General features: G+C 37.9%; 1 protein-coding gene across 1 annotated transcript in view; it reads right to left on the bottom strand.

Moving 5' to 3' along the window:
• The window catches only part of me1 (malic enzyme 1, NADP(+)-dependent, cytosolic), a 660,804-nt gene that overhangs the window by 339,298 nt on the left and 295,021 nt on the right, over positions 1–26,485 (bottom strand). The window lies entirely within an intron of this gene.

Here is a 26,485-nt window from a genome sequence, read left to right as displayed (position 1 = left end):
GATTTCTGATATTTTCGGATTGTGAAATATTTGCATATACATAATGACATATCTTGGGGACACTGTTGATCAAGTATGGAACTGCAGTTAAATCAGCTAAATGATGACTCACTCACACATGATAATTCATATCACCTGGCTGTTATAATGTGCATTGACATGGCACACCTCCAAAGTAATGATTAAGATGTACAGACTTTATTTTAGTTCCATTGTTCTGTATTTGCACTGAAAAACTTTTTGGTTTTTCACCACTTTGTATCACCTACTTACTGCCACTGTTCAGAGAACTGGCCGACAGGTCAGAAATATCTCTGCCAACCTTCATTCCATCATGCCTCCTGTGCTGGAAGTCATTAACATTTTTGTATAGTATAGGTGTACATACATAAAACATGTAAACATAAAAATGCAATTTGAAGCAGGGTTTGTTCTCCAGATATAATCAGAGCAATTCCTGAATTCATATTTTAATAAGGGCACCTAATGAGAATGAAACTGCTTCTGTTAATTGTAAGCAGTGACATTCTAATAACACACTAGTCATCTGAAGTTTTAAAAGTGCTATGCAGCACATTTGCACTCAGATGTTATTGTGTCACTTCAATGGTGACAAAGTTCATTGACTGTATTTTGTTTATTAGTGAGGCTGAATGCTACACAGGGTAGCCTCCACACCCATTTCCACCTCCCATTCACCCCCTCATGGTTGATCGTTGATTGTTCCTCTGTGGCACTAGATGCTTTCTGGGAGCTCCTCTTCCCCTCCATCAGATCATCACTTGTGTAATTGCTTGTGACATAAAAAGCTACATGAGACACAACCTCATCCCATCCTGTTTAAAAGAATAAATCTGTTTTGAATCTGTACCTATCATTCACATTTTGGCATAAGCATATTTTCAGGGTCAAATCCAAGGAAAGTTTTATAAAAGTGACCCCTAGTGTGATGACATGTTGCCCCTCAAAAGGTTCTGCAATCTCTATATCTTGGTAAAAGTAAAAGGATCTTATTTTAAGAATACTAGCTCTCTACCACATCATTAGGTATTCTTACTCAAATGCAGCTAGGTATAGGTAAAAAATGACCAGCGAATCACTGGAAGAAAGAACAGCACTGGATATGCATTTCAGTATAGGGAGATGAATTTCAATCTTCTTAAACAAATATTTTTTTAAACATAGGTTGTTAGATTTTTTATTTTCTGCATTTGTTTGATGTGCAACACAATGAAGTATGGAATGCATAGATGTGAAAAGAAATATTGCACCCAGCAGCAATGTCAACCCAATAAAATGCATAACTTAGGGTCAGAGGTTCAACTACTGTTTTAGGATAGTAAATCACATGTAACAGTAGAATCTCTGAACCCTTCTGTCCTTACAATCAGATGGAAGCCAACTACACCAAAAATATAGAGGCGCATCATAACACAATCCAAATAAATTCCTAACAAATTCCAATAAAATTGCTATCTATCAGTCTAGATTTTCCTGCAAAGCTATCTTTTTGACTCTGGGGCATCATCAAATCACAGTCAAAACCATATGACACAGATGAAGAACTTTTCGGGCAGTAGTCATTGCTCCCAGGAGTGGCCATCCTGCCAAAGTCTCTTCAGGAAGAAGGCTGAAGTTTTTTCATGAAGTCACAATTAACCCTAGGGATTTGCAAGTCTCTGTCATCCTGGTTTAGGTCAATGTTAGTAACCCCACCATGCTGTGCAAAAAATAGCAGAACAAGTAGGTAACCACTAATAAAAATATCTTCATGATCTCCAGCTAAAATAAATGACTAATAAACAACAAGTAAAAGAAGCCAAAATGAGATTACATACAAGGCTGCTGGGCCCAGTCTCTGTGATAGGGTGAGAAACTCAGCAGATTGGGATATTTTGTTACTCTAAATTGAGAGGAGCTGGTTGAGATGGTTTGGCTATATGATGAACATGCACACTTGACACCTCTCACAGCAGGTTAACCAGGTAGGACTGCTGGGAGGAGACTCAGAGAATACTCAGACTATCCTGGAGAGATTATACTGCTCGACAGGCCTGAGTGGACCTGGAAATATCCCAGAAGTACACAGAGACCACTATGAGATGAGTGTTGCCACTGCCACCTCCACCAGTGCAAGTAGAAGGAAACAGTCTGAGTAAGTGATTGAATTACTTCAAAGCTTATCCAGCAGCAATACTATATACACTTCAGAACAGGTAGTCCACCTGGAAATAAGCATGTTTGGGCCCATCCAGAACTTGAATGGGAGACCATCTAGAAAAAGCTTAGGTTGCAGCCTGAAGAGATGTTGGAGACTCTGTGGTCTGTTTTTGGATCACACTGTCCCAATGTAGCGATGGCACAGTTCTGTAAAAAATGTTGCCGTCCTGAGATCATTAAAGAACACCTGGGCATACTTTGTAAAGAGTTAGGTATATCCTGATGTCCTGGCTAAATCGCCCTCCATGGCCTAGCTCCCTAATCATCCCCTGCCTCTGATTGGCTAACAGTCCCTCACCCCTTCATTACGTAATAGCTAATGTGTGGTGAGCGTACTGGTGCAAACTGGCTGCCATCGCATCAGCCAGGTAGATGCTGCCAATTGGTGGTGGCTGAAGTTGGCATCCCACTCACTATGCAAAGTGCTTTGAGTAGCAAGAAAAGCACTATATAAATGTAAATAATGATTTTTTTTAATATTATTAAAAACCACAAACTAAAACTAAGAATATAGATTTTTTTCTTTTCTTTTCAGAAGAACTTCAGAAGTGGGCATTTTTATACAAATAATTTGTTTTCACAACGCCAAAATAGTGTTTAAAGATTTGATGTGGAAGTCATATAATACTAAAAATTTGTCAAACTAGCTTAATGCAATTCAGTGTCAGGGCCCAGCAGCACTGGGTAGAAGGTAGGAACCAGCCTGAATAGCAAACTAGTCCATTGCAGACCCCTCTCTTACATACACACATACACACACACACCTTAATGGCCAATTTAGGGACAACATAAGGAGTGCCTGAAGAAAAGGCCACATAGACAGTCATAGTTTCTTACTGTTAAACTGTGCCACGAAACTTTAACAGGGTAGAAGTAAGTTTCTGCTAATACTTTCGACATTTTGAATATAGAAAATTGCTGATATATATAGCAGATGGCTGATATCATAAAACACTCCAAATGAAAAAATGTTAACTAATTTTGTCACTGAATAATATATTACAAATAATATTATTTGCACTAAGGTCTGTCCTTTGAGAAAACAAGAAAGCTATGAGATGCCTGCATGTCAAGGTGTGGTTGTGGATTGGCTGGGTTTCCTCCACTTATTTTTCTGATGTGTAAAGATGATAAAAGAATAAATCCTGCCATTTACTCACCATAACCAAATGTGTTCGTTTACAAATTGGTAAGTGACGCATACATGCTGAAATAAATTATTTGTAACACATTTTGAAAATATAGGGCTTTGCAACAGACATATGAGTCCAGAGAGCCAAGTAGATTATTAAAATGAAGAGTTACTGAGAAAATAATCTCTCAACAGGAGCCTTCAAATTAGGAGTCCAAAAAAAGAATGTTTTTTTTTTGTTTTTTGCCTGGATTTATTCAGGGAAAAATGTCTCCCAATGGAACGGTTTCTTTAAAAAAAAATAATGTTTCCAGCTGTAAAAATGGATGGTGACAACTTGGCAAACATGCACAAGTCTCTCACCATTACATATGAATTCCAACTTCCTTGCATTTTACTGTTAAAAAACTTTCTTCTTTTCAATTGTTCATTTAAGCACTGCATGCAATTATGCAAAAATAAACATAAAAAGAAGAAAATAGTCACTTTAGACCAATGCTAACTGATTTGTAATTAACATAATTTTATTTGGGTCAGCTACACTAGCTGACCGACCTAAATGCAGGAAAATGGACTATAAAAGCCTCTGCTGTGGACGTGGCACTGCAATAAGCTGATTGCACTGTAGGCTTGATTTTGTGCCAAATTACATTCCTCTCATGCTGATTCTATGATTTGCTTTCCCATGTAAAGTTTCACATGCTTGTTAAAATGCCCCTTGACTTAAGTTATATAAATAAAGGTAATGGAATGGCACTACCCTGATCTTTCACAGTTAAGTAGTGTTTTCCGCTTGTGTTGCCTTAAAACCTGTAACTGTAAGCCTAATAGAAGAAATAATTATGTTAAGCTGAAAGGATGCTTATTAAAACCTTTCATCCACAATCATTATATTTTTTCTGAGTTTTCCATCCATTCTGTTGGTGTATTTTAATTTTTTTAATGCACCATAATGATATCAAGAAGAGATAGACTTGGATAAACTACTTAAAAAAAAACACCTATGGCATCAAAGAAAGAGTGAAACAGTGAAAGACTGGAAAACGACTAACACATCTCCTTGTGGCTACTAAAAAAAATCTATGAGATTATATACCATTATTACTATTTTTTATACTTGGCAGATTCTGCATCCAGTGTGACATACAAAAGCAGAACATATTTGGAGTACAGTTAGGTTAAGCTTAGCATCACAAGCAGTTGTTTAAACTTTGGTTAAAACAACTGTGCATCAGCCACAAAGCCATACTTCTTTACTGTTACAAATTTGAACATGTTGTTAAAGAATTAGTGTTGCTTTAAATACATTATTTCCACTGTCTTATTGTTGTTTCTTGGAGGTTTTTAACTTCGGGGAATGTTATTATTTAATATTGCTATTTTTTGTTAGTTGCGTTGCCATTTTGTAATTTTTGATAATTTTGTGGTTATGTTATCAGGACTGTGCACCATTAATAGGGACTTGACTCCAAGAAGGCATAGTGCATTAAGTATTCGAACCTCAAACATCTTGAGTGCTTAATAATGATTACTTTTTGGTTATTGACACATAGCAATACTCCCTCTAACTTTGTTAACAGTTTTGTGTCTAGATTTTGGGGATTATATGACTTTTGATGATTGACTTCTGACTGTTCTCCTTTTGACATCATTCATGTTTAGTGTTTTGGTTTTAGTAAAAATGTCTCAGATTTTTTGTTATTGACTTTTGCTGCCATTTCCTGAACATATGTAGATCACCCAATCTGGATAACCCCGCCATAATAGTTAGTCACATGCCCTTTTCCCAACATGCAAAAGAGGAGGGTCTGCTGGAACTAAAAAAGTGCCCAAGTTGCAATCCAGGAAATCATATGTGAATTTAGTGACTGTCATAAGCCCAACAAGAGACTGAGAGCCCATGAGTTACCTTTCAAAAGTGATGGCTTTATAGATTTCTAGGCCCCAGTGGTATAAGTGTACCTACCTATACAGCTTACTAAATCTGTGTGGTTATGGTGATTTTGTCCACTTGCCCACCTCTCCAACACTACCAAAGAACTCTCTCTGCCTCTGATAATCCAAGCCGCTTTTCTTGCCTATGACCTTTCACTGCAAGTCCTCCTTCTTATTCTGGACTTATTTCAACCTCTAATATGAGAAATCCTTAAATCCTTTCCTGAGGTTACTTCTAGCTATACCATGGAATGTCTTCTGAGATCATTGAGAGCTCTTTCTTGAACACAGAGACACCAGGTGGGACTCCCTTTAGAACGCTCTGATGTCCTTACACTCCTATAGAGAACATGGTGTTCAAAGCAACACCACAGCTCCTCATTCTCCTAAAGAGACAAAATAGTCCTGTTACAACATGAAAAGAATTGTATGTAGACCCCAAATAGTTGAGCGGGAGAAAATGATACTGCTTTCAGTCCCCCCTGACTTTACTTATAAATAGGAAAGGGACAATGCTATCAAGATAACCACATGGTTTTTTGGTCTGTTGCTGGCTCTTTGAGATCTAAATCTCTTTCAAAAAATAGGTTTACGTACTTATGGTTTCTGTTGGGTCACCTATGGATTAACCAAGAATGGCATACTCTCTTTATTGTATTACTGCTTGCTACATTTCTAGTGTGACTTTTCTGACAGGTTTGAACAGCCACTGCCTTCCCAGAATGACACATACAAGAATTCTCTTTTTGATGCACCTAATATACAGTCGACCCTTGATATATGACCGGCCTGACATGCAAACAACTTGATTTACGACCAAAATTTTTGTTTTGATTTACAACCAACATTTTGCGTTACGATCCGAATGCGGTCACGTGCATCCTCTTGTGTGATTGTAAACAAACAGCCGAGAGCGTTCATAAGCGTCAGTCGGAGCCCAGATACATGTGTTTGTGAACATAATTTCGGTCAGTGCAGTGATTTATCTAATATATAATTCACTAAGACCATGGCAAGCAAGACACATAATTGCTAAGGAAGGAAGAGAAGATAATGAAGGTAAAGAAAGCCATTGTTAAGGGATGTTAGCTAGCAGGCTGGCACGGCACATGATGATATCATCATGCTGAGTCAGCACTGGCTTGCTTTGGAGTGTATTATTATAGCAGTTCATTATTAACGTGAGAAAGAGCGATCACAATCGAAACGAAGAAGGAAATTGTGCAGAAATATAAGAGTGGTGTTTGTGTGACCGATCTTGCTAATATGTACAGCATGTCGAAATCCACCATGTCGACAATTTTACAAAGAAAAGATTTTCATAAGGAGGCTCCTTCTAAACAATAACCACCTTCCGTTTCATTCTCTTCCTCCTCCCTTCCTGCAGCCCAAAAATGTCAAATGAAACGGTGAGTACAGTATGAAATTGTTGTTTCTGGTAGGCTAGGCACTTTTTATAACTTTTTGGTTAGTACATTAGAAAATTATTGGTGTTTTGGTAAATTATGCACATTATACAACCCTTTTTTATTATGAAATGGTTAAGTAAGTGTTGCTGTGGGAGGTTTGGAGTGCATTATGGGTATTTCCATTATTTCTTATGGGAAAAATAGTCTTGACTTATAACCAACTTGAGTTACAACCAGCCCTCGCAAACGAATTGAGTTCGTAAGTCAAGGGTCCACTGTACTATATATCAAATAACAGTCTGCATCATCTAAAGTGTTTTTCTGAATTTCGAAGATTTGGAAAATACTTATTCAAAGCTTTAGACAATAACTGGATACTCACAAAAGCATTATCAGTCTTAATCTGGATATTTCTAGTATTAATAAAGAAACTGTGCCAGATGATTATATTCCTCATCCCTTTTTATCAATTCATTCAATTTATAGGCCCAGTACTGTGTGCCGGAGGTCAATCTAAAAATAATGAGTGAAAGGCAGTAACACAATGTGTGTCTGTCATGAGAGCTCCTCATTAATATACACCTAGATACATTATTATCATGTGCCACCCTACCAGAATATCGTAGTACTATGAAAACAGAAGCCATCAAATGACATTTATACAAATGAGGCAAGAATATGCAGACTCCATGCATAATGTACTTTAAAACAAGTGCTTTGAGGTGACAATGCTAAAAGCTGTGCCACTATGCTGTTCCATTACCTTTATAAATCTTTATTAATTTTCAATGCAAATGGAAAAATCAAAACCTGGCAGAGTGTCTGTGTATGAAACAACATACTGAGCAATGTGTTCTGGTAGGTTAGTTAAAACTATATGGAAAAACACTAGAGCATGGGTGGCAGTAAGATGAGAAATGGTTATGTTAGTCACAAATAAAGTGTTATTTGATACTTCTAAAAAGTCAGAAAATTGTGGAAACTGACAGTTTTTTCAGCAGCAGCTGCTTAGCAATTGTAATATAATATTTTTATTGCACATTAATGAGTGAATTACATGATTCATTTAATGTTTATTTTTACATTAGGATTTAATTCAATTTACCTTTAAACATGGGAGTGTAATGGTTGTGATGTATTCAGAGATGTGCTGCACCTTCAAAGATGTGGGCTCTGTTCTGAGACCCAAAACATTCTGTGTAGATTTGAATTTTTTCTGGATTTCAGTTTCCCTCTGTATTAAGTTGTTATGCATCTGTAAATTGGCCCAGTTCAAACTACTGTGCATGTATCCAGCAATATACACATCATGCTATCAAACGTTCACTACTGTCTAGTAATAAATAAAAAATACTAGCCACCCACTAACACATAAGACCACAGATACTGTGACGGACGGCTGGGGGTGGTCCTCCAGACCACGAGGGGGCGACCACCCTGTTTGCCTGGGGGCCACGGGTGCAGAGCTTGGAAGCTCAACCCTGTAGGGGCCCATGGTCACTGCCATGGTTGGCGGCCCGGTGCCTGAAGAACCCTCGACTTCAGCACTTCCGCCACACCAGGAAGTGCTGGGGGGAAGAAGACTAGAGACACCCGGAGGGTGTGTTCGCGGAGGACTGCAAGGAAGCAGCTGGAGCCTATCCGGGCTGGTATATAAGGGGCCGCCTCCCCTCATTCGGGAGCAAAATGCAAAAGAGGAGGGTCTGCTGGAACTAAAAAAGTGCCCAAGTTGCAATCCAGGAAATCATATGTGAATTTAGTGACTGTCATAAACTCAACAAGAGACTGAGAGCCCATGAGTTACCTTTCAAAAGTGATGGCTTTATAGATTTCTAGGCCCCAGTGGTTGCCCCTTCAATCTCCCGCACCATGGACTACCTGACCGACAGACAGCAGTTTGTGAGGCTGAGGGACTGTGTGTCAGAAATGGTGGTGTGTAATACTGGAGCATCAAAGAGAACTGTCCTGTCTCTCTTCCTGTTTACTTCCAGTACAGTAGTTGCACTTTCCACCTACAGAAATTTTCAGATGACTTCATCATAGGCTGCATTAATAATAGAGATGAGACAGAGTAAAAACAGGTGGTGGAGGGCTTTGTCTTGTGGTGCAGACTCAACATCAGGAAGACAATAGAGCTGTTGACTGACTTCCATCATACCAATGTGGCTCTGAGACCAGTCACCAGCCAGGGGGAGGATGTAGTAGTGGTTAATTGCTAGAAGTACCTGGAGGGTCACATAAACAACAAATTGGACTGGTCTAACAACACAGTGGTGCTGTACAAGAAGGGAGAGAGCAGACTGTACTTCCCATGGAAACTAACTCAGGTCTTTTAACGTAAGCAGCAAGCTGCTGGAAATGTTCTCACAGTTCCTAGTAGTCAGTATTTTTTCTATGCTGCAGTCTCCAGGGGAATCAATTTGGGCTCAAAGGATGTACAATACCTGAACAAACTTACCAGGAAAGCCTGCTCTATAACAGGGTGAACCCTGGACACACTGGAAACTTTTGTGGAAAAGAGAATGGTGACAAAATTAAATGCCATCATGAAAAATCCCCTCTGTACCTTCCAGGCAGCCCAATTTTAGAGCACTTTTAGCCACAGACAACAGTTTGCCAGGAAGTGCCTCTGCGGGTCTTTTCTGCTATCGTGAAATTCAATGATTGTGACATGCTTTTTAAGTTCAATTTTCAAATATCTGCACAATACAGATTGATTGATTGATTGGCTGTAATATTTGTCCTGTGAGTATGTATTCTTGTTTATTATGTTTCAGCTGCTGTATTCATCTGAATTTCCCAATAGGATTAATAAAGTTTACCTAATCTAATCAACCTACTATCTGGATGAAACACCCATCCTCTACAATCTTTTAATTGAATTCCAACACTCAAAATCACATACGGCTAACTTTAGAGTTGCCAGTCAACCTAACCTGCATGTCTTTTGGGTATGTGGGAGGAATATCACAGCACCTAGAAGAAAACCCAGACAGAGAACTTGCAAACTCCACAGAGACAATGACTGTGTGATGAATTTGAAGCAAGTAATGTAATGCATGAATCAACAGCATTAACTGCTGTGCCAATGCCCTAACATTTCAATTAATTTGTTTAATAGAAGTTAGTTTTTATAAGGTTTATAGTAGGCTACTTGTATCTCATTAAGTGTCACTTGCTATTGGCATAACCCGTTTCTGCATTCCGTGTAATTGTTGCTATGGTGTGTGTCTTGCTTTCATTTCAATGGAATCATAGCCATGGACATACTCATGAAATAAGGATGTTTTTAAGTAACTTTATTTAAAGGAATTTAAGGTTTTGACCATTTTCTCTTCTTATGATTTCAAGATTATTAGCCCTTTTCACTTATGATGCTGGTTCTAGATTTTTTGGTATAATAAACTGTGATCTTGTTCTGCCATATGCTTATAAAGATACCTCTGACATTTATTGTACACTTCAACATACAATTTTTCTGTTTTATGGAAAAGTCAAAACAGTCACAACAGATATATTTCAAGCTTGCAGCCCTTTTTTGCTCAAGTCAAACCAAACTCATACATCCCACTACTTGGCCATGGCTCAGGGATGTGCTGTATTGTCTTAAATTAAAAAAAAAAAAGTCTACTCATTGGGACTCAACTCAGCTAATTCATTGTAAAGCCAAAGGCTTTTATAGCTATAGTACGTCTTTTATATTTCAATTCTAGAGCAATCCTAGATCTCATTTTTGGGGGGAACTGAAGTGAAGAATGATTCAGAATACCTTAAAGGGGAGTAAAGCTTATAGTATAATATATTGTATTAGCGTCTAGCGATATAGTACATCATTGTTTTTGCTTGCTAAAAACTCAATATACATTATAAAATAAACTATGGAAACATTTGTATGGAAATTATGGACAGAGCTGTTGGAAAGTAGCCACTAAGGAATGGTATTGAATACATTTTTATTTGCATTCTCTTAACAATGACTGATCATTTTTACTTTGTACTAAATGTATCTATAACACGCAGTCCGTTTGACTTCACCCACATCCTCTGCTATTGTAATGATGTTTATTTTTAAAGAAAAGTTTTAATGGTGTTGACTATGAAGGGTGCCACATAAAAATATAAACAGACTAACTTATTTTTTCAGTGTGTCACTGTGATTTCTGTTATATAGTCTGTCTGTTATATAGATGGTGGTTCCGTCGTGTTCACAACACTGCTTGTTCCGTGATCCTAACCTCTCTCTCTCTCTCATTTCTCTCATTTCTCCTAGGGTACGAAGTAGAAAATGGCCGACAGTGGGGTAACTTCGCGTTGAAATCGTAATTGAGGAACTCCAAGCACTTGATGAAAAGATTCAGAAACTCCTGTCCCGACGGAAATACCTGAGAAATCTGAAGGCCCGGCTGTTGGATAAACCGTCCTTGCCATCTGGAACCGGCGAAACATCAACCCCGCGTTGTGCCGACCTCACCCCCGCGTCTCGTAGGAGCGGCGCCGCTGCTGACCTCGGTGGATTTCAGCTATGCAGGCGGGGGTTCAAGGCCAGAGCACCTCCATCGGCACAGGCGAGCATTTTATCTAAGAACCGGTTTGACCCTCTACGCGTCCCCATTTCGCCTTCAGCACCTGGTGATGTATTAGTGGTAGGTGATTCCATCGTTAGAAACCTTAATGTCGCATGCCCTAATGCAAAATCGTTTGTTTCTTGTTTTCCGGTGCTCGTGTCCGAGATGTAATGAAACGTCGCCAGCAGTCTACGAGAAACACAAGGAGAGGGCAGTTGGATCAATCGTCTTGCATGCGGCGTAAACGATATAAGGCACCGACAATCAGAAATCCTGAAGGCTGACTTCGCAGCTCTGATTAGAGACACGAAGGAGAGGACCCCATCGGCAAAGATCTTCGCTTCGGTCCACTACCTCTCGTCAGACGATCCAACGAGTACTACAGTCGTCTGCTAGGGTTGAACAACTGGCTACAGGGTTTCTGCAAGAAGAAGGATGTCGGCTTCATCAACAATTGGAATCTCTTTTGGAAAGGCGCGTCTCTTCAAGCGTGATGGCCTGCATCCGAACAGTTTCGGCGCCCGGGTCCTCTCCGAAAACATATTGAAGGTAATTCGTTTATCTTGACAATCTATCTCTGCTCTTAACCCTTCCGAAATAATACTGCTGTGCCAGGACATGATGAATGTTTAATAGAGTCTTCCGTTAAAGTTCACACCATTAATACTGTAATAAGCAATCTCAATGCACGTAGAAAACCTAGGAAATACGGCATAAACTCCAATAATCTAATTAAAATCACTATTTTAGAGGAACAATGTATTAAAACTATAAAACAGATCAGATTAAACAAAAATATACACAGAGCGCTAATAATAATAATTTAGTTCCTATTCCAAATAACAATAACGCACATAGTACTCATCTCTGCACCTCCAAACATTAAATATGGCACTATTAAATGTCAGAGCTTTAACTAACAAAACGTTTTTATCAACGATCTTATTAGTGATAAAAATAGATCTTATTGCACTAAATGAAACATGGCTGAATTCAGATGCGCGTCAGTTTTAATCGAATCTGCCTCCGGATTACAGTTTTACTCATTCAAACCGCCAGGGAAAAGGGGCGGATTGGCTAACATTTACTCGAGCGATTAAAATGTAAAGATGTCAGTTTTGGTAAGTTCAAGTCCTTTGAGTATCTCGCGTTGTTATTCATGGAGATTCTCAAGTTCTAATACTATCCGTGTATAGACCTCCTAAATATAACGTCGTTTTTGAGGAATTCTCTGACTTAATGTCAATTTTAATTACTAATTATGACACACTCCTAATAGTTGGCGACTTTAATTTTCATATAGATAATCAGTGTGATCTAAAAGTAAAAGAATTTATGAACCTCCTGGATTCTTTTGATTTGAGACAACTCATAAATCAGCCTACACATAAAGCAGGTCATACATTAGACTTAGTGATTACTAAAGGACTGAAAGTTGATATAAAACAGATCATTGATATTGGTCTATCAGACCATTTTCTTCTACTTTTTAATATAGAAATAATGATAAAAACACTCATGAGAAGCATATTGTTAAAAAACGCTTCTTTGATTCGCAGCAGCTTTAAAACTTACAAACATTTTAAGCAATCAGTCCGTTTATAGTGCCAGCTATAATAGCGAGGACAATGTAAATAGTAAGGTGGAAAGATTTAATTCTAAAGTGAGAGCTGCTGTTGACATAGTTGCACCTGAAAAGACAGTGAAAAAATCTTCTAGCATTGTTATACCATGGAAGACCCAAAGAGTGTCTGATTTAAAGAGAACATGCCGTAGAGCTGAGCGTCAATGGAGGAAGAGTAAACTTACTATCCACCACGAAATATTAAAAGTCAAAATAACAGAATACAATAACACTGTCCGTCTTGAGAGACGCTGCTATTTCTCTAATATTATAAATAACAATGCTAGTAATCCTAGAGTCTTATTTTCAACAATTGATCACCTACTAAACCCAGGTAGCTCAAAGGAATGCCTCCTAAGTGCTTCCAGTGAAACCTGTGAGGCTGTCGCTGTATTCTTCAATCAAAAATTAATGATATTAGAAATAACATAGTATATCTCCCCAACACTAAGGATCCCCTAAACCCCAACATCCTGTTATAAACAAATTAAACTCTTTCACTAGGATAGATTTACCTGATTTACAAAAATAATATCTCAATTAAAACCCTCCACCTCGTCCTTGACCCGATACCAACAAGGTTTTTCAAAGAAGTATCAGGCGTGCTAATTGATAATGTTCTTGACATAGTAAATTCGTCACTAGATACTGGGGTCTTCCCAGACTGTCTTAAGACTGCTGTAGTTAAACCCCTACTTAAGAAACATAATCTTGACCCCTCAGCTCTTGAAAATTTTAGACCCATCTCTAACTGCCCTTCTTAAGTAAAGTTCTAGAGAAGGCAGTCATTATGCAGTTAAATGACCACCTAAATAAACATGCTATTCTTGATAAATTTCAGTCAGGTTTTAGAACAAATCACAGCACAGAAACTGCACTCGTTAAAGTAGTAAATGACTTGCGGGTAAATGCAGACAGAGGCCATTTATCTGTTCTCATCCTCTTAGATCTGAGTGCTGCATTTGACACCATTGATCACAACATTCTTAGAAATCGCCTTAGTCAATGGGTGGGCCTCTCTGGCAGTGTCTTAAATTGGTTTGAATCCTACCTGACAGGGAGAAAATATTTTGTTAGTTGTGGGAATTACAACTCAAGACACATGATATCCAATATGGTGTTCCACAAGGCTCTATCCTGGGTCCGCTGTTATTCTCAATCTACATGCTTCCGTTAGGTCAGATTATCTCAGGGCACAACGTGAGCTACCACAGCTATGCTGATGACACACAGCTGTACTTATCAATAGCACCTGATGACCCTGATTCTATTGATTCACTAACACAATGTCTGACTAGTATCTCAGAATGGATGAATAGTAATTTTCTCAAGTTAAATAAAGAGAAAACTGAAATTTTAGTGATCAGCAATAATGGATACAATGAGGCTATTAGAAATAAACTGGATACATTAGGATTAAAAGTCAAGACGGAGGTAAAAAGCTTAGGGGTGATTGTTGACTGTAATCTGAATTTTAAATCACATATTAATCAGATCATTAGGACAGCATTTTTCACTTAAGAAACATAAGTAAAGTTAGACCTCTTTATCACTGAAAGATGCTGAGAAATTAGTTCACGCGTTTGTTTTCAGTCGACTAGATTACTGTAACGCACTCCTCTCAGGACTACCCAAAAAGATATAAATCGTTTGCAACTAGTGCAGAATGCAGCTGCTAGAATCCTAACTAGGAAAAGAAAATCAGAACACATTTCTCCAGTTTTGATGTCACTACACTGGTTACCTGTGTCATTCAGAATTGACTTTAAAATTCTGCTTATGGTTTATAAAGCCTTAAATAATCTCGCCCCATCTTATATATCGGAATGTCTGACACCTTATATTCCAAATCGTAACCTCAGATCCTCAAATGAGTGTCTCCTTAGAATTCCAAGAACAAAACTTAAAAGAAGTGGTGAGGCGGCCTTCTGCTGTTATGCACCTAAAATCTGGAATAGCCTGCCAATAGGAATTCGCCAGGCTGATACAGTAGAGCACTTTAAAACACTGCTGAAAACACATTACTTTAACATGGCCTTTTATAACTTCATTTTAATCGTAATTTAACTTAATCCTGATACTCTGTATGTTCAATTCATCATAACAACTATTCATGGTGGCTCTAAAATCGGTACTGACCCCTACTCTCTTTTCTGTTTCTTTTTCCGGTTTCTTTGTGGTGGTGGCCTGCGCCACCTCCACCTACTCAAAGCTTCATGATGCTCCAACAATGATGGACGGATTAAAAGGAAGAAGTCTACGTGACCATCATCATCATCAAGCCCTTCCGTGAGAACCCTAAATCCAAAGAGGACTGTTTCATTTATGTTAGGTAGAATGCCCAGAGGGACTGGGCGGTCTCATGGTCTGGAATCCCTACAGATTTTATTTTTCTCCAGCCGTCTGGAGTTTTTGTTTTTCTGTCCCCTGGCCATTGAACCTTACTCTTATTCGATGTTAATGTTGATTTATTTTTTATAATTATGTCTTTCATTTTTCTATTCTTTAATATGTAAAGCACTTTGAGCTACTGTTTGTATGAAAATGTGCTATATAAATAAATGTTGTTGTTGTTGTTGTTGTTTCAGTTCCAATGTAAAGTTTTGCCTTTTATATTTCACTTTACAGCTGCAACTCTTTACACATTTTATTTCAAAAATCTTGACCACACTTTAGGCAAATTCATAGAAGTTAAAATAAATGAAAGCAGAAATGGAAAATGTATTTTTTAAATGTTTCAATAATAAAAGGATAAAAATAAAATCTTTTTACTATTTACATCTCCACACAGTATACAGAACATTTAACTTTTAATACATTAGTCACAATATTGGGAAAATGGTACAATAACCACGATTCATCAAGGACAAAGTTCTGTTACAAAAGTAGGAAAATAACTAGTTTTTACAGCCACTCCTAAAATATTAAATTGCAGCTCATCTTTAAAATTAGAATCTTCTTTCAAGTCTTGAATGGAAATACTGACTGCAAATCTTTCTATCTCACGTATAATTTTACATGAACAAGAAGGCTGCTGGATTTGTTGTTTCAACAGACACAGCCTGCTGTCAAACCTTTAAAATTTAAGATGCCTTAATTTCTTATTTATACAATTCTTTTAACAGCTCTTGTTTTTATATTAATTTAGACAGTTGAATATAACATTACAAATCCAACATTCAGAGAAAAAGACTCCTACACACTCACACACCCACACTTAGTTGACATAAAAGCTTAAGCATTAGTGAAGCAAATCAAAATAAAGAGTCTAATAAAATAATGAATACACGATTGACATCAGTAGACAGGAGTCATACATTAGTTCCTGACAGACTTGGATTTATGAAAAAGTGAAAATTAATCTTTATTAATGGAAGCTGAAATGTCTGACTTTAAACAATTTATAAGTACATGAAGGAAGTATAGTTTTCAAAAATGTTTCTATTAAATATATAAACAGCAAATAAATGTGGGAAGAAGTCCGTAGCTATTAAATAATAATTAATCTTCTTTCCTTCACAACATAGACATGTCAGTAATTTAAAAATAAATACATTAAATGACACAAATAAAGTACAGAATATCTGAAATTCAATTGCAAAGCTAGCACAGTCCCATCCTTAGTAGTCTGTCTATCTTCTATACTTAAATATCTATTTACTATTTACTATACTTAAATGTCTACTGGTACAGATGTAGCCAATACTAGAAGATTTGCACAGCACTGGCAACATAATTGTGACCAAGTACCATTAAACACTAATAGTAATGGACAAGGGGTGTGCCCTATGGCACAATAGAGTCAGTAGAGCATCAAAGTGCCCAGTTTCCAAATCAGTGCCCCTATGCATGTCAACAATAACTGGAGGAACATGATATAGCTATGGTCAAAGGGACATTGGTAGACTGAGACACATCTTTCTCAAAATGAGCTTGAAATTGAAGCAAGGTGCAGTCTTCAGAAAAGTTTCAGTTAAAGGCATGTTATTTATGATGCATTTGGAAAATACTTTGAATGTTTGACCAAAAATGTGAAAGCAGAAATCTCAAGATAGGAGTGTTTTATTACTTATTGACAATACTTATTGAACTGTCCTTTACTTTTAGCAACATACAATGCCCTCCATAATGTTTGGGATGAAGACACACTTTTCCTTGATTTATTCCTCTGCTCCAACGTTTAAAATGATGTGATTAAAGTGCAAATTGCAGACGTAATTTAAGGGTATTTGCATACATGTCATTACCCCATGTAGAAATGACAATACTTTTTCTCCTTTGTCCTCACACTTCAGGACACCATAATATTTGGGGCATAGCAATGATAGGTATGTTAAAGTAGTCATATTTAGTTCCTTGTCACATATCCCTTACATGCAATGACTGATTGAAGTCTGCGATTCATAGACATCACCAGGTGCTGAGTATCTTCTGTGGTGATGCTCTGCCAAGCCACTAATGCAGTCATCTTCAGCTCCTGCTTGTTTTGGGGGCTTGCACTCTTAAGTTTTCTCTTCAGCATATGGAAGGCATGCTCAGTTGGATTTAAATCAGGTGACTGGCTTATCCATTCAAGAATTTTCAATTTTATAGGTTTAAAAAATTCCTTTTTTTCCTTAGCAGTATGTTTGGCATGATTACCTTGTTGTAGGATGAAGCGCCGCGAAACAAGTTTGGAGGCATTTACTGGAAATTGAGCAGATAAGATGCTTTTATACACCTTAGAATTCATTGTGTAAGCAGTTCCATCAACAATGAAGATAAGTGTGCCAGGACCTGTGGCAGCCATACATGCCTAAGCCATAACACCCCCACCGCCATGTTTTAACAGATGAGATGGTATGCTTTGGATCATGGGCAGGTCCTTTTTGTCTCCACACATTGCTCTTGCCATCACTCTGATACAAGTTAATCTGTCCACAAGACCTTTTTCCAGAATTCTGCAGGCCTACAGTACGTTTTCAGAAACTGTAATCTGGCCATCCAGTTTTTGTGGCTAACTTGTAGTTTGCATCTTGCAGTTTGGCCTCTGTATTTATGTTCATGAAGTCTTCTGTGAATCCTAGTCTCTGACATTACATCTGCCTCCTGGAGATGGTTTCTGATTTGGGGGACAGGCATTTGAGAGCTTTACCATAGAGAGGATTCTTCTGCATTGGAGGTCCTCCTTGGCCTACCAGTCCCTTTGCAATTATTGAGCTCACCAGTGTATTTTGTCTTCAAAATGATATTTCAGAAAGATGATTTAGGTAATCCTAAAGTTTAACCAATGCCTCTGCTGGTTTTATTCGTGTTTTTCAGTCTCATAATGACACACATCCTCATGTTGAACATGGGCAACTACAGACTCCAAGGGATAGAAACAAGCCTGGCTATCTTATGTCAGCACTAATGAAGCAATGAAACACAGCTGAGTAATCACAAACATTGTCCCAAACATTATAGTGCACTGAAATGGGGGGGGGGGGCATTTAAAAAAATGTTGCGATTTCTATACCTTGTGACTGAAATGTATACAAGTACCCTTAAATGAAAGTCTGCAATGTGCACTTTAATCACATCTGAATTGTTGGATTTGTAATTTTGAACTGTGGAAAAGAGAGGCAAATCAAGGAAAAATGTGTCTTTATCCCAAGGATTATGGAGGGCACTGTAGCTACCTGGTAAAATCAAGGAGAAAAACACTAAACAACTTGATCCCAGAAAGTGCTGTTTTGTGCAGTGTTAAAAAGGTAAAAACTGAGAAAAAGAATTTCTTAGAAAATTGGTCTTCACAGATTGGTGTTTTAGTTATAGGTGCTTTACAGCAAAACAAGCAGATATAAGAACAGCTCCTTTCCACAAGCTGTCAACCTCGTAAATGGTTAATTCAGGTTTCCTTGCTTAGTATGGGGACATTAATATCTCACAATATTCTTACATTTAGTTAATGTGTATATGTTTCAGTATTTCCTGCATTGCTGTGCACAATGTATGCATACATTTACATTGTGTGTCTTGTATTTATCTCAGGTGTGTACTTATTAATTGTGTGTATGGCTGTCATGTAACTGTCCTTGGAGAGTCAAAAAAACACCAAAGTTAAATTCCTTTGTATGCGTGCATACTTGGCATTTTGCATGGATTAGAGTGCAAGACCACCTCACAACTCTTTGTTTAATAGATAATGTTGCTATACAAATGGACACCTATGCTGTGTTATTTAGACTTAGGTGAGAAACACAGATTGCCAACACGCAAAGCCTCTTACAGTCATTACACTGTACACACCACATTAAATTTCTTATAATGAGGTGCAGAGAAGTAATGCTTTTACCTATTTTGTTGCTTCTACCTTTGTGAAATAGGGCAGCCTAATTTGAGTGCCTGTTCCATTAAGTGCTTGTAGTCAGAACACTCACCTTCCCCAAATCTAAACTGAATTAAATGCATTGAGTGGTAAAAAAAATAGATGAAAATCAGAAAACTTTCCATGACACCCTAATTACTTCTAAATGTCTACAGAGGCAATAAAGTCTTAAAAGTCCACCCACTGTCTACACCTAAATGTCTGAAAGTTAAATAACAATCTGAGATGTTGCTTTTACTATAACACATTTAGAAAATTCCAAGAAACACTCCCTGTGAAGTGCATCAGAATGGAAATCAATTCTTTGAAACATAAGACTAGGTTATGAGAATTAGGAGGTTTTTCAGGACAAATATGTTTAGTCTAAAACATTTTCTCCTTTTTAAGTGACTAATTATACAAGTTAGTTTTTTTAAAAGGAAACGAGGAAGGGTAAAATTGAAGCTTAATTCTATATTTTCTAAAGGATGCCTTATATATTTGTTGATTTAAAAACTGGTGCCATAACCATCTGCAGACCTAAGAACATAAGATATTTCATACAAAAAGGCGATCATTCAGGTCATCAAGCTTATTTGGTTAGCATATAGCCAATGTCCCTTCAGACATTATGGATATATGGCCAGTTTCATTAGTTTTTGCCCCTATAAAAATTAATTAATGAGCAAAAATAAAATATTACAAAGGACCTCTTACTTACCAGGTTATGAAGCATTTCCTATATACTGCATGTATGACACTGCTCATGTAAACATCTTATTCCAAAATGCATATCCCAGTTAAGGGCAGCACGGTGGCGCAGTGGTAGGGCTGCTGCCTCGCAGTTAGGAGACCCAGGTTCATTTCCCGGGTCCTCCCTGTGTGGAGTTTGCATGTACTCCCTGTGTCTGCGTGGGTTTCCTCCGGGCACTCCGGTTTCCTCCCACAGTCCAAAGACATGCAGGTTAGGTGGATTGGTGATTCTAAATTGGCCCTAGTGTGTGCTTGGTGTGTTTGTGTGTGTCCTGCGGTGGGTTGGCACCCTGCCTGGGATTGGTTCCTGCCCTGTGTTGGCTGGGATTGGCTCCAGCAGACCCCCATGACCCTGTGTTTGGATTCAGGGGTTAGAAAATGGATGGATGGATATCCCAGTTAGGTTCATATTCTGATTATTCAAAGTATGAATAATATAGTTTACAATGATGTGAAATAATAATCTGAACAAACACACTTTCTTGTACTAATAAAATCAGAACTGCTCACATATATGAATCTGCAGCAGGTGATCAGTGAAATGCTAGAACTAGGCATAAATCATGCAGACAGTTGTTGAGATTCAATAACAGTGGGGACTGTAATTAATGATTGAATAATTAATTGACAAACTTTAGTTATTTACTAATGTGTTGTACAGTGACTTTATCAACCTGATTCACTACCAAGCATCATTCAATGTAGTTATATAACTTTTTTGGTTTTATTCACTACAAGCTTTACAGTCTTTCTCCATGTCTGCATTTCCTATAATATAGTGTAGATGTGTATAGTTAGGCTTACTAGTAAGATTAAATTGACTAAGTATAAGTGAATGTCTGTGAGGATTTTTGACCCAACAAAGGATTAATGCCCTGCCCAGGGACAGATCTTGCCTTGCACCCACTGCTGCCAGTATGGGCTGCCATCTTGGAGAATGCATACATGAAGCTGCAGTTCACTTAATAATCACACAAAAGTAAAGACTGATGGGCATCCATTATCCAAGCCACTATATCCTAACTACAGGGTCACGGGGGTGAGCTGGAGCCAATCCTAGCCAACACAGGGTGCAAGGCAGGAAACAAACCCGGGGCTGGGTGCCAGCCAACCACATGGTACACACACACACACACACACATGCATACACCAGGGACAATTTAGAATCAACAATGCACCTAACCTGCAGGTCTTTGGACTGTGGTAGAACATACAAACTCCACGCAGGGAGGACCCAGGAAGTGCACCCAGGTCTCCCTACTGTGAGGCAGCAGTGGTACCACTGCAACACCGTGCCACCTGACTGATGGACACCAGCAATAAAATGAATCTGTCAAGCTGAAGAAAAATGACTTCCGTGCCATGTTAGCAGTAGGGTCTCCAGATTTGAATGAGAGTTCCCAGTATGGTAAAAAGGTGCCACCTACTACATATGTGGATTGAGTGTTATCAGGAAATGGAAAATGACTGTTGCATGACTTCAGAAAGGTTCCAGCAAAACATCTGATTACTCAGAAGGTGTAGGCAGAATATTGTCCAGACTAGTTTTCAGCAAGGGTGGGGAAATGTTGACATCAACAAAGGACATCATTGAATGGTGGACTGAGTACTTTGAGAAACTCTTAAAACTAATGGATATGCCCTCATCAGAGCCAGAGTTATTGGGTGGGGTTGGTTCATTCTTTGTAGCTGAAGTTTCATTGTTAATTAAAAAGCTCTGTTGTGGCAAGGCAGAAGATCAGCAAGTTTAGCCTCATACTCAGGGATAGCAATAAGTTGGCAATGGGGCAACTCTTTTAACTCTGCACAGGTATTTGAGTAAACGAAAGAATTTATCAATCCTGTCTACATGTGTTTTGTGGATTTGTAGAAGAGTATGTAAAATACAGTGTCCCATGGAAGTTGCTGCAAGTATATGGGGTTCCAGGGAAACTAGTTCCTTATATTTGAGTAGTGACCATTACGTTTGCATACTTTGTAAGCTGAAACCTTCAATGTGGTCATTCAACTCTGTGAGGCATGCACATTCTCTCCTTGCAAGTTTCTGATTAATGCTATGGACACTATATCAAGGCACAGCTGAGGATTGACAATATCCATTTTGAAAACCTAAGGATTGCTTCTCTGGCCTTATCATGAAGTTTAAGGAGAAACCTTGCTAACCTTTAAGAAATATCTGGATGAGATACTGGGACAGTTTAGTTTCAGTTAAATAAATGAGCATGATGGACTGAATAGTCTGTTCTCATTTGTGAGATGTATTATTTGGAATATGTTTTTATCAGATTGTGATCTTCAGTGTGCATTAGAATAGTTCACAGCAGACAGTGATATGGTTGGGATAATAATTAGTATATCCAAAATGTGATATTATGGTCATCTCCCAGAAAACAATGGCCTGATTTCTTCAGGTAAGTGGAGGAGTTCAATTACTTTGAGCTATTATTCTTGAGAGATGGTGGAGGTGACAGTTTTACAAATGATGCATCAGTCTATTGGTTTGTAGTGAGAAATAAGTCTCCTGACAAAGGAGAAAATGTATTGGTAAGACTACATCTTGCATCCTTACCAATGGTAATGTGCTCTGGGGTAGTGAATGACAAAATGAGAAAGTGAGTACTAATGGCCAAAATAAGGTTCCTGCCAATGTATGCTGAAATCAATCACCAGGGGCCTCATGAATAAACGATGCGTATGCACAGAAATGTTGCATAAGAACGTTTCCACGTTCAAATCAACTAATGTTGTCTTATTTTAATTTCTTATTTTGTCTTTTATTTTTTTTTCTTCATTATGTAAAGCACTTTGAGCTACTTTTTGTATGAAAATGTGCTATATAAATAAATGTTGTTGTTGTTGTTGAAATCGCGATGTATAAAACCTAAACTTGGCGTAAAGCTACGCACATTTCCACGGTACCTCATACCCTGTTGTACGCAAGTTCTCTGCTTGGTTTTGTAGACTGGCGGCACCCAGCGTCAAAGCAGTGCTACTGTTCCCGTGTGGTTTATCTTTCTTTTTCAGATCCACATTACTGACGCAGCTTTAAAAATACACTAAAATTAAGTGCATATTGTTTATTATTTAATGCATGTGATTGTAATTAACCTGTAACAATATAATGGTCCTCAGAATGGTCAAGCTAATCTAAATACCATAACTGCTTTAGCGTTGTTACTCTCACTGCAACTTCTTCTTCTTTCAGCTGCTCCCGTTAGGGGTTGCCACACCGGATCATCTTTTTCCATATTACTCTCACTGCACCACTTGGAGCAGCTGATCGGGAAGAGAATTATCGGTATACAGCATCAAGAACACGCTGCCTCAGCCATGCTGTCTAATGAACTGCTACTCACACGGTAAACGCTTAAAAACCTTTGCTGTATGGACCTCGCGGTTCAGAAACAGTTTCCTCCCAAGAGCTCTAAACGCACTCAATCAGTCCATCAACTGCTCCTTGTAGAACTGTTTGCACTTATAAGTACAATTACCTCACTGTAAACCTGTGATACAGTTATAATATTGCACAACTTGAGCCACTTTATAAAGTGCGTATTTACATATGATGACGATATCATTTTTAAGATAAAATGCAACAAAATATGTTTATTATATTATACAAAAAAAACTTTAACTTTATTTAAATAATCTATATTGTTAATAATTAAAGGACACGTTGTAGCTACGCTAGCAAGGATCTGGCACTCCGTTCACGGATTGTTCCTGCATGCCTTGCACTGTATGCTTCACTGGGACTGGCGTGAAGGATAGAATGATTAAACATGTACTATAAAGATATTTCAATGTTCCTTAAAAGTTTTGAAGAATCAACGTTATAAGCTTACAGATGGCTTAACGTCTATTACAGGGTTGATTGGGTATTTGGAGAAAGAAAAGGATGGACAGGAATTAGAGGATAGTATATTTGAAAGAGACTGCTACAATAAATTATTTTATCAAAGGTCGCGCACAATCACTGCGCCATTGTGTTCCCATGTTTAATAACGTGCTTTAACTCCTATCATCATGAAAATGATATCACATATACATCTCAGTATTTTAGTTATTCAGAGAGTTGTAATATCATGAATGTAATGGATTCTGTTGGAGGTAGAGAAAGCCGGTTTAAGAAACACATAGTGATTCACACACATAGACCACATAGAACATCAAATACAAAACAAAGCATTTAACGTACTACTTTAGTTACGATGGGATTTAAGAAACTAGTAAATTAAATGATTTTAAGATGAAGTTTATGATGTTCTGCTTTAATGACCAAATAAACTATGTGATTAAAGTGGAAATTTCAAGTTTATTTCCCCACTGTGTTTCTTTTTTTTTCTCTGTACCCTAATAAGCTTTCATATGAAACTCAGACGGTGAGCTACGACTCGCCTTTTCACGGCGACTTTGATATGCGACTCTTTTTTATTTTGGGCACTGTGTGACTTTGTGAACTTGAGCTTTCGAGTTTCTCCGACACATTATGTCACTCAATCAGCTTCCTTTTCTTGTTTATACCACTGTTTAAACCAACAAATAGTATGTTTTTCCTTGCCTCCACTTGGTATGCGCTGAAATTGTTCTATTTTTCCTTTTCACAGAACGCTGAGGTTAAGGGCTATTATTATTGATTTACATATTCAAAGAGGCGTAATTCTCGGAGGAGTTGGGGCAGGACAGCAGGCGCGTGCACGTGCGTTTCTTTTTACGCTGATCGGGATTTATGTAGTGGAAGAACTTGGAAGTTTTTGTACGCACAGATTCCTGCATCTGGATTTTTCTGTGCGTACGCACATTCCCGCTTTTGTGCTTACACCATGTTATAGTGTGAGTTCTGCGCATGGCGTTATACCTGAGGCCCCAGGACTGGGTGAGAAGTTCAGTAATATGGGGAATCCTTAGAGTAGAATCATGGCTTCTCCAGGTCGAGAGGAGCCAGTAGAGGTTGTTTGAGCATGTAGAATCGACTTCCCCTCAATGCCTCCCTCGGGTGCTGTACAAGGCAGGACACCCTGAAGTGATTATACAATATCTTTCAACTGTCTTTGGAGCATCTGCTTATTGACCAAGAATGGCTGGAGAAAGTTGTGGGGGACTGGGAAAACTAATCAGTAGGTCACTAGCCTGACTGTCACCAGAAAAAGTGAAACAAAGTGAGTTTTTATTGCATGTATTATCACAGTAACTATATGGATCTATTAATCTGTTTTCCCATAAGTGCTTCATTTTAAAAGTCGGAACATTTTTCATTCCTTATTTCATATACTTTCACAAATTTTTAGATCTCACAGTTTGCCAGGACACATTAGCTGCTTATGAGGTAGTATGATTATTGATTTGCACTGACTGGACTGCCATCCTGGCCAGAGGAGAATCAAGCCTTACTACGGCTGATAGAATGACCTGTGATTTTCCATGCAGCAGTAATGGAAAAAGAGAAATCAGAAAATTAGATTCGAGGATTACAACAGCATTACTGTTTTGATACAAAATATGGCTATTATGATCTAATTAGCACTCTTAAGTTGCAATAATTTAGAAAAGTTAAAGCTGACCTACTAAGAAAGTTTAATATTCCTAAATGACAAATTTTGCTTGTATTTTAATTCATTAATTAATTTTCTTTTCACTTGTCCTCATAAAATTGGTAGGTCATTTGTATTTTTAATATTTATTCATTGTTGGAAAGAAGCACCGGATGGAAGCTGTTAATTTATGTGTTTTTTTCCAGTATGTTGCAAGCTTATATTCTCCAGGAAACTGATTTTATCTAAAGCAATAAAAACCCATCATGGCATAAAAACCCTACAGTCATGGTTGAATTTCAAAGTGATGATAAAACATGCATGCTGCGCAAATCTTTCTATCTGGCTTTGCATGTCCTGGTGGGGTTTTGTAAATCTCTACAAAGCATGGCACAGGGAGCCAGTTGTTTTCACCTCTCACAGCAGAAGTCATGGGGCTGCAGAAGGCCTCTGAGTGATGGGAAAATTGCACAGCTGGTTGAAAAAGAATGATTTGGCCCAGAAATATTCCCCAAATCTGTGCAGCTGTGGAAAAAGGCACTGTGGAAAACTGGCAAAGGAAGAAATATCAATGATGTATTAAATTTGCGCACTAAAGATCAATTTATTTATGTAAAGCACAAAAAAATGTATTGTTTGGAGCCTTATTCCATTGGTTTTGTGCCAGTCTTGAAAGCTTTGTTCTTCTAATTAAGAAAGAACAAAGGGAAATGGTGTTGCACATATGAAAAAAGAAGCAGCAGCTTTATAAAAAGAAAATAAAAAACAGCAAAGTCAACCACCATTTCATGAAATACAACACACACCTGCAGTTCTATCCAGACAAGCAAAACAGGCTGCCCAGTTGGAGACAAGAGTGGGATGGCAAAGAATTTAACTCTGCATGGCTGCAATTTTAGTAGAAACCTTAGATATTTTTATTTTTTTATTTTAATAAATGTAAATAAAAATAATATATTACTGCCAGCTTAATTACTGATAAATTAAA

The sequence above is a fragment of the Polypterus senegalus genome, chromosome 3, assembly GCF_016835505.1.
Source record: "Polypterus senegalus isolate Bchr_013 chromosome 3, ASM1683550v1, whole genome shotgun sequence".
NCBI lineage: Eukaryota > Metazoa > Chordata > Cladistia > Polypteriformes > Polypteridae > Polypterus > Polypterus senegalus.
Note: the sequence above shows the minus strand (reverse complement) of the source record. Positions and strands in the feature narration are given on the sequence as shown.